Source organism: Rousettus aegyptiacus, unplaced genomic scaffold (genome assembly GCF_014176215.1).
Source record: "Rousettus aegyptiacus isolate mRouAeg1 unplaced genomic scaffold, mRouAeg1.p scaffold_m13_p_4, whole genome shotgun sequence".
Lineage (NCBI taxonomy): Eukaryota > Metazoa > Chordata > Mammalia > Chiroptera > Pteropodidae > Rousettus > Rousettus aegyptiacus.
This window is the reverse complement of record NW_023416307.1, coordinates 124,583,497-124,593,040: the sequence shown is the minus strand read 5'-3', so window position 1 is coordinate 124,593,040 and position 9,544 is coordinate 124,583,497. Positions and strand designations below refer to the sequence as shown.

General features: G+C 37.2%; 2 pseudogenes; one reads left to right on the top strand and one right to left on the bottom strand.

The window, feature by feature from the left end:
• Nucleotides 1-6,722: 6,722 nt before the first annotated feature.
• Nucleotides 6,723-6,838, bottom strand: LOC118602651 (annotated as a pseudogene).
• A 1,172-nt stretch (nucleotides 6,839-8,010) lies between these two features.
• Nucleotides 8,011-8,129, top strand: LOC118602535 (annotated as a pseudogene).
• The last annotated feature ends 1,415 nt before the right edge of the window (nucleotides 8,130-9,544 follow it).

Genomic DNA, 9,544 nt, shown 5'->3' with positions numbered 1-9,544 from the left:
CCAAGACTAAATATTGATACTCTCCACAACTGTCATAGCATAGCTAATTCAAGGTTTAAATAACAAAAATGCACGGCTTTGGAGTTTGATTTTGGAGTTCAAGTTAATATGGAAAGTATATCTATGCTCAAACTCTGCCCTCAAGAGTTAATAAGTGGAATATGCAGGTTTAGCCTTTCAGGTTGAATAGTATCTGGAGGGTATTTACTTGTGTCTTGTTTTGAGTTTCACCTATGCCTCATACATCTAGAAGGGTTATAAAAAGTAGCCTTCTCTTTATCATTTTGGCCCACATTCTTCAAGCCAAGTAAACTATATCTCAATTAGTGGTGTGAGTTTGATCATTTACACAATATATGACTCACATCTCATTTTTTTTTTCAAAAAAAAAAAAAGGAGTAAGACTTGGATCAAGATAGTATTATAAGTATATTATTTGAAGTCCCCTTCCTCTCCTCCAATATGAGTACATAGTAATGACATGTGAAATATAAAAATAAACTGTTAAAAGTCATAGCCAAGTCCGAAATCAAGATGACTGTGTCTGAGGATGTGAAATGGAAGAGAAATCCAAAGTGGTTAGTAGAAGCTGAAACTGCTGTCTTGCTAAGCTCTCAATTAGTCTGGGATGTCTGAGAGTTTTGTTCTTGCAGAGTAGGTGGGTAGGGTGCATGTGTGTTGAACCCACAGTGAGGGGCCCACTGCTCAGGGCTTCTAGGAAAGATTTTCCTTCAAATAAAGCATTTATGGGGAAAAAGTGGCTTCTCCCATCAAACAAGCAGCAGCTGACCAAGCTAGGAAACTCCCCTAAACATGCACCTTCGGTAAACAGGTATGCAGTTCTTCACTCAGTGTTGTCAGTGTAGCTCCTTAAAAGCATTTTTAAATTTTCATTAATTTTTCTCTTCTGCCTATTTTAAGCATTTTAAAGATGTGTTAGCCAGTTCCTCTAAGAGCATATCAATTTGACTTGTTAAAGATCTTTGAAATATTAAAGAGGACAAAGATGCCTCAAAGAATATAGAAATTACGTAAAGGACCAAACTGTCCAATGTCATGACATTATGCACGAATATTTAAGCGCATATGTTATTAGATGACATAGATGAGATGTATATGAAAGGAACTTGTTTGACAGTTTCCTGAATGTGACAACAACCCTAAAAATTTGTATGATATTTCCAAAAATAAATTGTTAAAGTGAAAGAAATATTTCTAAAACTATCAATAATAAAAAGCAAATCCGGATCAACCATGCTAGAGGAAAGACTCAATTATCAGTTAATTCTCTCTGTAAACAATGATATTACAGATTTATTGACATAGAAAAGGCAATCAAGGAATATGCAGCCAAAAATGTAGGGAGACAAGCTCATCCAGGAAACTCCTATTTATGAGATGAGGATACCTTGTGTAAGAATGGTTGCTCTGGTTCCCAACACCTAAGAAACTACCCGGAGTTAGAAGCTGGATCTCCAGCCCCTCCACACAGGCCCCTGCCCCTGACCTTGCAGAGCCACCTACACTGTCCATGGAACACGGCACAAATTCTGAGCACCAGTGGCTGAATCTAAACTTGGACCTGTGACTTGCTCTTCCATACCTCTGTGCCTCGCCAAGTAGCTGCGCTTTTTTTTTTCATTTGAAGGGTGAATTAATACATACACTTATAATATGCCTGCAAATCCAAGCATTCTGTCCATCCACCAAGCATCATTACCAATAGACCTATAGCCCTGTCAAACATCATTTACTGACTCAGAAGTGGTAGCCTTGAATTTCTTCAGCTTCCTGGTTTTTAACCCTGAGACCAGTACTAATAATGAGGTTGTTCCAAGCAGCAGCAAAAGCCTGACTTGTCCTTTTCCATAAAGGTTACTGTATTAGGGACACAGTCTAGAAGGTAAGCTGCTACCTTATTTCCCAGTTCCTGAGGCGTTTTGCTGGCTTGTACTTTAGAAATAGTTCCCATGGCAAGAACATAGTCCCCGAATGTAAGAGAGCTGATCACAGCCTAGATAATCACTGCTTCTTATCCAAAAAAAGCCCAGCCCTATCTGTTTAAATTGCCACTCCATATTCCACATTACTTTGTTGGTTAATTTATATATCAACTTGGCTGGGCCACAGTGCTCAGATATTTGGTCATATATTATTCTGGATGTTTCCATGAGAGTGATTTTGGATGAAATTAACATTTAAATCAGCAGACCACAATGTCCCATAATGAGGGTGGGCCTTGTTCAATCAGTTGAAGGCCTAAACAGAACAAAAGACTGACCTCCTCTGAGCAAGAAGGAATTCCGCAGCAGACAGCCTTTGTACTTGAACTGAAATATTGGCTCTTTCCTGGGTCTCTATAATCACGCGAGTGAGCTCTTTAAAATAAACCTCTCTAGACATAGATACATACATACATACATACATACATACATACATACATACATACATACATACATACAATTATATAGGCAGATCGATCTATATACACAGATATAGATGATTTAAAGTAGCATGTCATCTAAAATACCAATACAATATGCCAGACCTTCTACTAAATTCCTTTTTCGGTTCTTAATGTTATATTAAAAGAAAATTATAGAGACCAGTTGTTGCCAAACTTGGGCCAAATCTAACCCACAATGTAGGTAGGTTTGCCCAAAATATTTATTCATTTTAAAACTATTTAACAATTAAAAATCAGGGTATTTCACTTTTAAATTCAGATTTCTGCTTCTCTTGGAGAATCAGGGGGGCTGGGACATGCGCTCGGCAAAACTCGGCTGGAGCTGAGGGGCTGCTGGCTCTTTAGACAGGGTTTGTTCCCACCGCTCACTTCCCCACAGCCCCACCCTTCTAACAGATGACACCCACCATCTCCCTCTTTTACATGACCTACCTGGCTCTTATAGACGTTTTGGTTTGTGATCTTTGATAACAACATAAGGATAAGCAAGCCAGAGTAAGACTAAGAGGAGAAAACAACAACAACAACAACAACAACCCTGCCATTCTATCCATCTTCCACTGGAGTCGATCAATGCTCACTGGCTGGGTAACTTTTGACAAGTCTCTAACTTTTAGGAACTTCACTTTTCTCCTGGGTAAAATGGGGCTAATGGTACAGATCCTGCATGATGTTTATGAATACTAAATTGTATAATGTTTGCACAGCACCTGGTAGCTATTATCATGATTAGTTTATTCAGACACAAGCCATACTCCATTTGGTAAAGATGGGCCTAAAGCCATCCGGGGCATAGCAGAGCTCAGAAACATGCTGTGCATGCTGCTTCATTATGCGACTCATACAATGTATATTTTGATATGTATAGTTTGAAAATGCAGTTTCAGAAATGGCGTTAATTCTTCACAAGGATCTTGGGAGGCTGCTATTGTTATTACCCACATTTAATAGGTGAAAGTGGGGAGGTTCAAGAGTCCCAGCCCCTATACTCTCTTGAGCATATTTGTATATCATAGAGCAGACCAAATGCATTATGATACTTATCAACGTCTATGTCTGCTTTTCCTTCTAGGCCATGAGAACCTTGAAATTAGGAACAAACAGGAGTCCCCACTGTAGTTCTGTTGGATCCCCAATGGCCAGGCCCAGGAACATGCTCAGCCAGCCCTGGCTGAATCGGTCAGCCCATCAAGAGAGGAAAAACCTCACATCAGAAAATCAGCGAGAGGCCCTGAGTCAGACGCCCTGGCCGGACTCCCAGACCACTGTTCTTTCCCTTCGACAGTAAAGATCTTACTTTTTCTTTCACTTCCTTAAACTCCTCTTGAGCCCACTACTCTTTCATAGGATAGAAATTGGGAGTTTTACCTGTGCAGTCAAATGTGGGTGCCAGGGTTCTGATGAAGCTCCAGCAGAAAGAAACGCGACATATTCCCATAGGTACTAGAGGAACGGGGTGGCTTTCATAAAGCTGCCAACACCTTTGCAGCCAAGGCTGCTCCCCTTTCTGCACCGTATTTCCCAGATGCCCTAACCCAGCCCCCCAGTACTCTAATAGCTGATCCACTGGGCAACAACATGGTCACATTGTGACCAACACAACAATGACCGAGATTTACTGAGGGTTAAATTACATAGAAAAAAATCACCCATTTTGACAAAAGTATATAATCTTGTAACTACCACCATAGTCAAGATATAGAATATTTTCATCATTCTAAAAAGTTCCCTTTGCTCCTACTCCAGCTTCCTGGTTTCAGGCAACCAACAATCTGCTCCTCATCACTATAGTTTGGCTCTTTCTGGAATGCCATACAATGGAAGCATAGACTATATGCAGTCTTTGGAGTCTGCCTTCTTTCGATTAAAATAATGCATTTCAGATTCATCTACGTGGTTGCATCTATCATTAGTAGTTGCTGAGTAGTATTCCATTGTCTAAATATATTTATACAATTTTTTTGCTGAGTAGTATTCCATTGATGAGTAGTATTCCATTGTATAAATATACCACTGAGTAATATTTCTGAGTAGTATTCCATTGATGAGTAGTATTCCATTGTATAAATATACCACAATTGATTTATCCATTCACTCATTAATGAATATTGCATAATTTCCACTTTTTGTCTGTTTTGAACAAAGCTATGAACTTCCATGTATAAATGTTTATAGGGAATACGTTTTCATTTCTCTAGGATAAATATCTAGAATTGGAATGTCTCGATCATATGGTAGGTATATGTTTAACTATAAGAAACCTCCAAACTATTTTCCCAAGTGGCTATACCATGTTGGCCTCCCACCAGCAATTTACGAGAGTTCCTTCCAGTTGTTCCATATCCTCTGACACTTGGTATTGTTGGTCTTTTTAATCCAACCATGCAAATGTGTGTATAGTGGCATCTCATCAAGGTTTTAATTTGAATTTTTCTTTATGACAAATGTTAGGCATCTTTTCATAATGCTTATTCGTCACTTTAATATTTTCTTTGGTAAAGAATCTTAGCAAATCTTTGTCCAGTTTTTTTTTTTTAATTAGGTTATTTAAATTCTCAATACTGAGTTTTAAGAGTTCTTTACATATTATGGATACAAGTCCTTTATCTACTACATGGCTGGAAAATATTTTTTCCCAGTCTGAAGTTTGCATTTTAATTTTCTTAACGGAGTCTTCCAAAAGGCAAGAGGTTTTAATTTTCATGAAGTCCGATTTATCAAAATTCTTACTTTATAGTTTCTGCTCTTAGTGTATCATCTGAGAAACCTTTTCCTCAGCCAAAAACACACTTTCTCTTGTTTACTTCTAGAAATTTTATAGTTTTAGCTTTTATATTATAGTTTGATCCATTTTGTATTAATTTTTGTATGATATGAAGTCAAAATCAATGTTTATTTTTCTCTTTGTATGACTATTCAATTGTTCCCACTCCATTTTTGAAAAGATTTGCCTTTCTGCATTGAATTATCATGGCTGCTTTGTTGAAAATCAATTGACCATATATGCACAAGTCCATTTATAGACTCCTCATTCTATTCCATTGAGTTATATGCTTATCCTTATGCCAAATCCACACTACCTTGATTACTGTAGCTTTATGTTGTAAGTCTGGAAATTGGGCACTGTGAGTTCTGCTCTGTAATTCTTCTCTATAAAAATGGCTTTAACTATTCTAGGTCCCTTGCATGTCTAAAAAAAATTGTAGAATCAGCTTCTGAAAGAAGCTATAAAGAGCCTGCTAGGATTTTGATTGAACTATTTTGAATATATAAATCGATTTCAGGAAAACTGACATTTTAACAATATTGAGTTTTCAAATTCATAAACATAGCATATTACTTCATTTCTTAAGGTTTCTTAGCATTTGTAAGCATATATATATATATATATACACATACACATAAGATATATACATAATACATTATTGATACTAGTTTGAACAAACTCTTATTTATTTGACCAATGAAGGATAAGAAATAAGTTTTTATTTAACCTTCATGTATTTCTTTTTCAGTGCTCTTTTTTACCTTATATAGATTCAATTTGCCTATCTATATTATTTTTATTATCTCTAAAGAATGTCTTTTAACATTTCTAGCAAGGTAGGTCTACTGAGAACAAATTGTCTCAATTTTCATTTCAGAAAGTCTTAATTTCTTCACTTTTGAAAGATAACTTTGCAGGTTTCAGAATTCTAGATTAGCATTTCCTTTCTCTCAATACTTTAAATATTTCACTCTCGTCTCTTCTTGTTTTCGTGGTCACGGAGAAGTCAGATATAATTCTTTATCTTTGTACCTGTATAAGTAAGATATTTTGTCCTCTGGCTTCTTTCAGGATTTTTTTTTTATTATCTTTGATTTTTTGTCGTTTGAAAATCATATGCCTATGTGTAGGTTTTTTGGCATATATCCTGCTTGATGTTTTCTGAGCTTCCTCCCTCCATGGTTTGGTGTCTGACCTTAATTGGAAGAAATTCCAGTTATTATTATTTCAACTATTCTGTTTCTTTCTCTCTTCTTTTTCTCATATTCCCATTACATTGATGTTACACCTTTCGTAGTCATCCCACAATCCTTGGATATTCTGTTCTGTTATTTCCAGTCTTTGTTCTCTTTGCTTTTCAGTTTTTAAGGATTTTGTTAAGATACCCGCTAGTTCAGATATTCCCTTCTTAGCCATGTCTCGTCTACTAATAAGTCCATCAAAGACATTCTTCGATTCTGTTGTAATGTTTTGTTTTCTTTTTACTTATGCCTACGGCACCTGGTCTTCCCAGGTGGTCTCCCATCCAAGTACTAACCAGGCCCTACCCTGCTTAGCTTCCAAGATCAGACATCAGGCTTCTTCAGGGCGGCATGGCCATAGAACAGAGACAGTGGCTCCACTGGCATGTGAACCCGGGACCTTCTGCGTGTAAAGCAGACTTGCTAACTGCTACACCATGGAACCACATCCTGTTGTAGTGCTTTTATTGCTAGCATTTCTTTTTCTTTCTTTGATAGGATTTCCATCTCTCTGTTTAGATTGCCTGTTATTTCATATCATCTCCTTTATCCATTAGAGCACCTTTGCATAGTAATCATAGTTGTTTTAAATACTTAGTCAGATAATCCCCAAATTCCTGCCGTACCTTGTTCTGATGCTTTCTCTGTCTCTTTAAATCGTGTTTTTTGCCTTTTGGCATGCTTTGTGACTTTTTCTTAATAGCTGGACATGACTTACTGAGTAAATAGTGCTTTACTAATGAGATGAGGAGGGAGGTTAGGGGCGTTCTCCAGTCCTATGATTAGGGCTTGGTCTTTCAGTGAGCCAGTGTCTCTGGACTGTGAATTTCACAAGGGGTTCTCAGTATTTTTCCTTCCCCCTTGGGTGAAATATAAGGGCTAGAACAGGCTGGACTTGTTCATTTCTGTGCTCCCAGGTCAGCTAGGCTCTGATAATATCCTTGCAGGTTAGGCTCTGTTAAACTGGTTTCCTCTGAGAGCAGGCCTTATTAGGAGGGACAGAATGCTCAGGTTTATTTCAAAATGGTTCGTTTTCCTTTCCTCTTCTGGAAAGCACAAAGGAAGTTTCTCTAATATTTCCTGTGGGAACCTAGACGAGCTCCTGGAGGTAAAACACAATATTTTGCTGCCCACCCCCACCCACACGACTGGATTCTCCTGGAGTTTTCACCCTCAGACTTGAGCCTATAGCATTAGTCAATTACAGTTCAGGTTTTCCCATTCCAGCAGTGGCTCCCTTGACTGTTTCCTCTATGAGTCTCTGCTCCTGGAAGCCATAACTACCTGTATTCACCTGTGTCTTCAGTCTTGCTGGCAGCAGTTTGTCCTGTGTCCTCTCCTTTCATGGATCCAAGAAGAGTTGCTGATTTTTCAGTCTGTTAAGCTTTTACTCATTAGAATGGAGGGGCGACTTCCAAGTTCCTTATACACAGAACCATAACCGAGTCTCTTAATCTTTAAAAATTCTTCCAGCAATGATTTTTCAGTATACTGAAAATATATTCAGTATGTACAGATTAAAAATTTTACCCTGGGTCTACAGCCATGCCACCCTGAACACACCCAATCTCATCTGATCTCAGAGGCTAAGCAAGGTCAGGCCTGGTTAATACTTAGATGGGAGACCACCTAGGAATACCAGGTGCTGTAGGCTTAAAAAAAATTTACACTGGATATTTTATATTCTCCCTACATAATTTTATATTTTAATGCTATTCTAAATGGCATATTTAATTTCGATTCTGATGATTTCATTACTGGTATATATAGAAATACAATTTATTTTTGTACCTTTGACCTTGTATCTTGTAAGCCTTTAAAATCGCTTAGTGGTATAATAGCTTTTTAAATAGATTTAAGATTTTTTTACAGAGATAATTCTGTCCTCTGTGAATGAAGACAGTTTTACTTCTTTTTTCCCAATCTATGTGCCTCTTATTTCTCTTCCTGCTTTATTGCACTGTCTATGACTTCCAGTACAGCATTAAATAAATAATAAATGTCTTGAGAGTGGTCATGCTTCCCTTGTTTCCAAAACTTAGGAGGAAATCATTCAATTTTTCATCACTGAATATGATGTTAACTGTAAGTTTTTCATAAGTGCTCTATTAGGTTCAGGAAATCCCATTTATTCCTTTTTTTCTGAGATTTTTCATCATGTGTTATATTTTGACAAGTATTTTATGTATCTATTGAGATGAATACATTTCTTTGTAGGTTAGTATGTTACTATAGTAAATTATATTGAGAGATTTGCAAATAATAAACCAACTGCTGCTTTATCCCAAACTAGAAATGGCCCATATGTCAAAAGGACAATGACTAAACAAATGGTGTTTTACACATAAACTTCTTTATTTTCTCTAAAGTAGCAGCAATGAAAAACATCAAGAAACCAAAAAAGGTAGACAAATGATATGGGCGAATTACAGGAAGGAAACCCCAATTTGCTGATGAGTATATGATGAAATTCTCAACCTCACTGGTAATCAGAGAACTGCACGTTGAAATAAGAAAGCCTATGTTTTACTCAGTGATCTGACAGCCACAGACTTCGGGTGCTTCCCCCCGAGTGGGACACGAGAACTGATGCCGTGATAAAACACTCAATTACTGACAAAAGTTAAAGAATTACTACCTAGTGTCTGGCTGGGAGGAGTAACTGGTGTCGCTGTGTTTGAAGGCAATCCGGCAGGTATGAGTGACAAGAACCTGCCCCATTCTTTGGTACTTATCTGGAAGAAACTCTTACACTTACACAAGTCCAAGGACAAGGATAAACATACAACTATGTTTATCACTATGTTGCTTGTGATAGCAAAGAGAAGACAGCAATCTAGTTGTCACTCTGGTTAAATAATTGTGGAATTTGCCCATGAAAGAATGTTATGCAGGAGGAGGAAGTAATGGATTTGATTTTAATACAGCAACACAGATAAATCAGAAAAACATATTGAATAGAAAAAGTAAACAACAAAATGAGGTCCATCACACAGAGCCATTTACCTAAATTAAAACACATGCTGCATTATATATTTTAAGACTAGATTTATCTGAATAAAAACATGG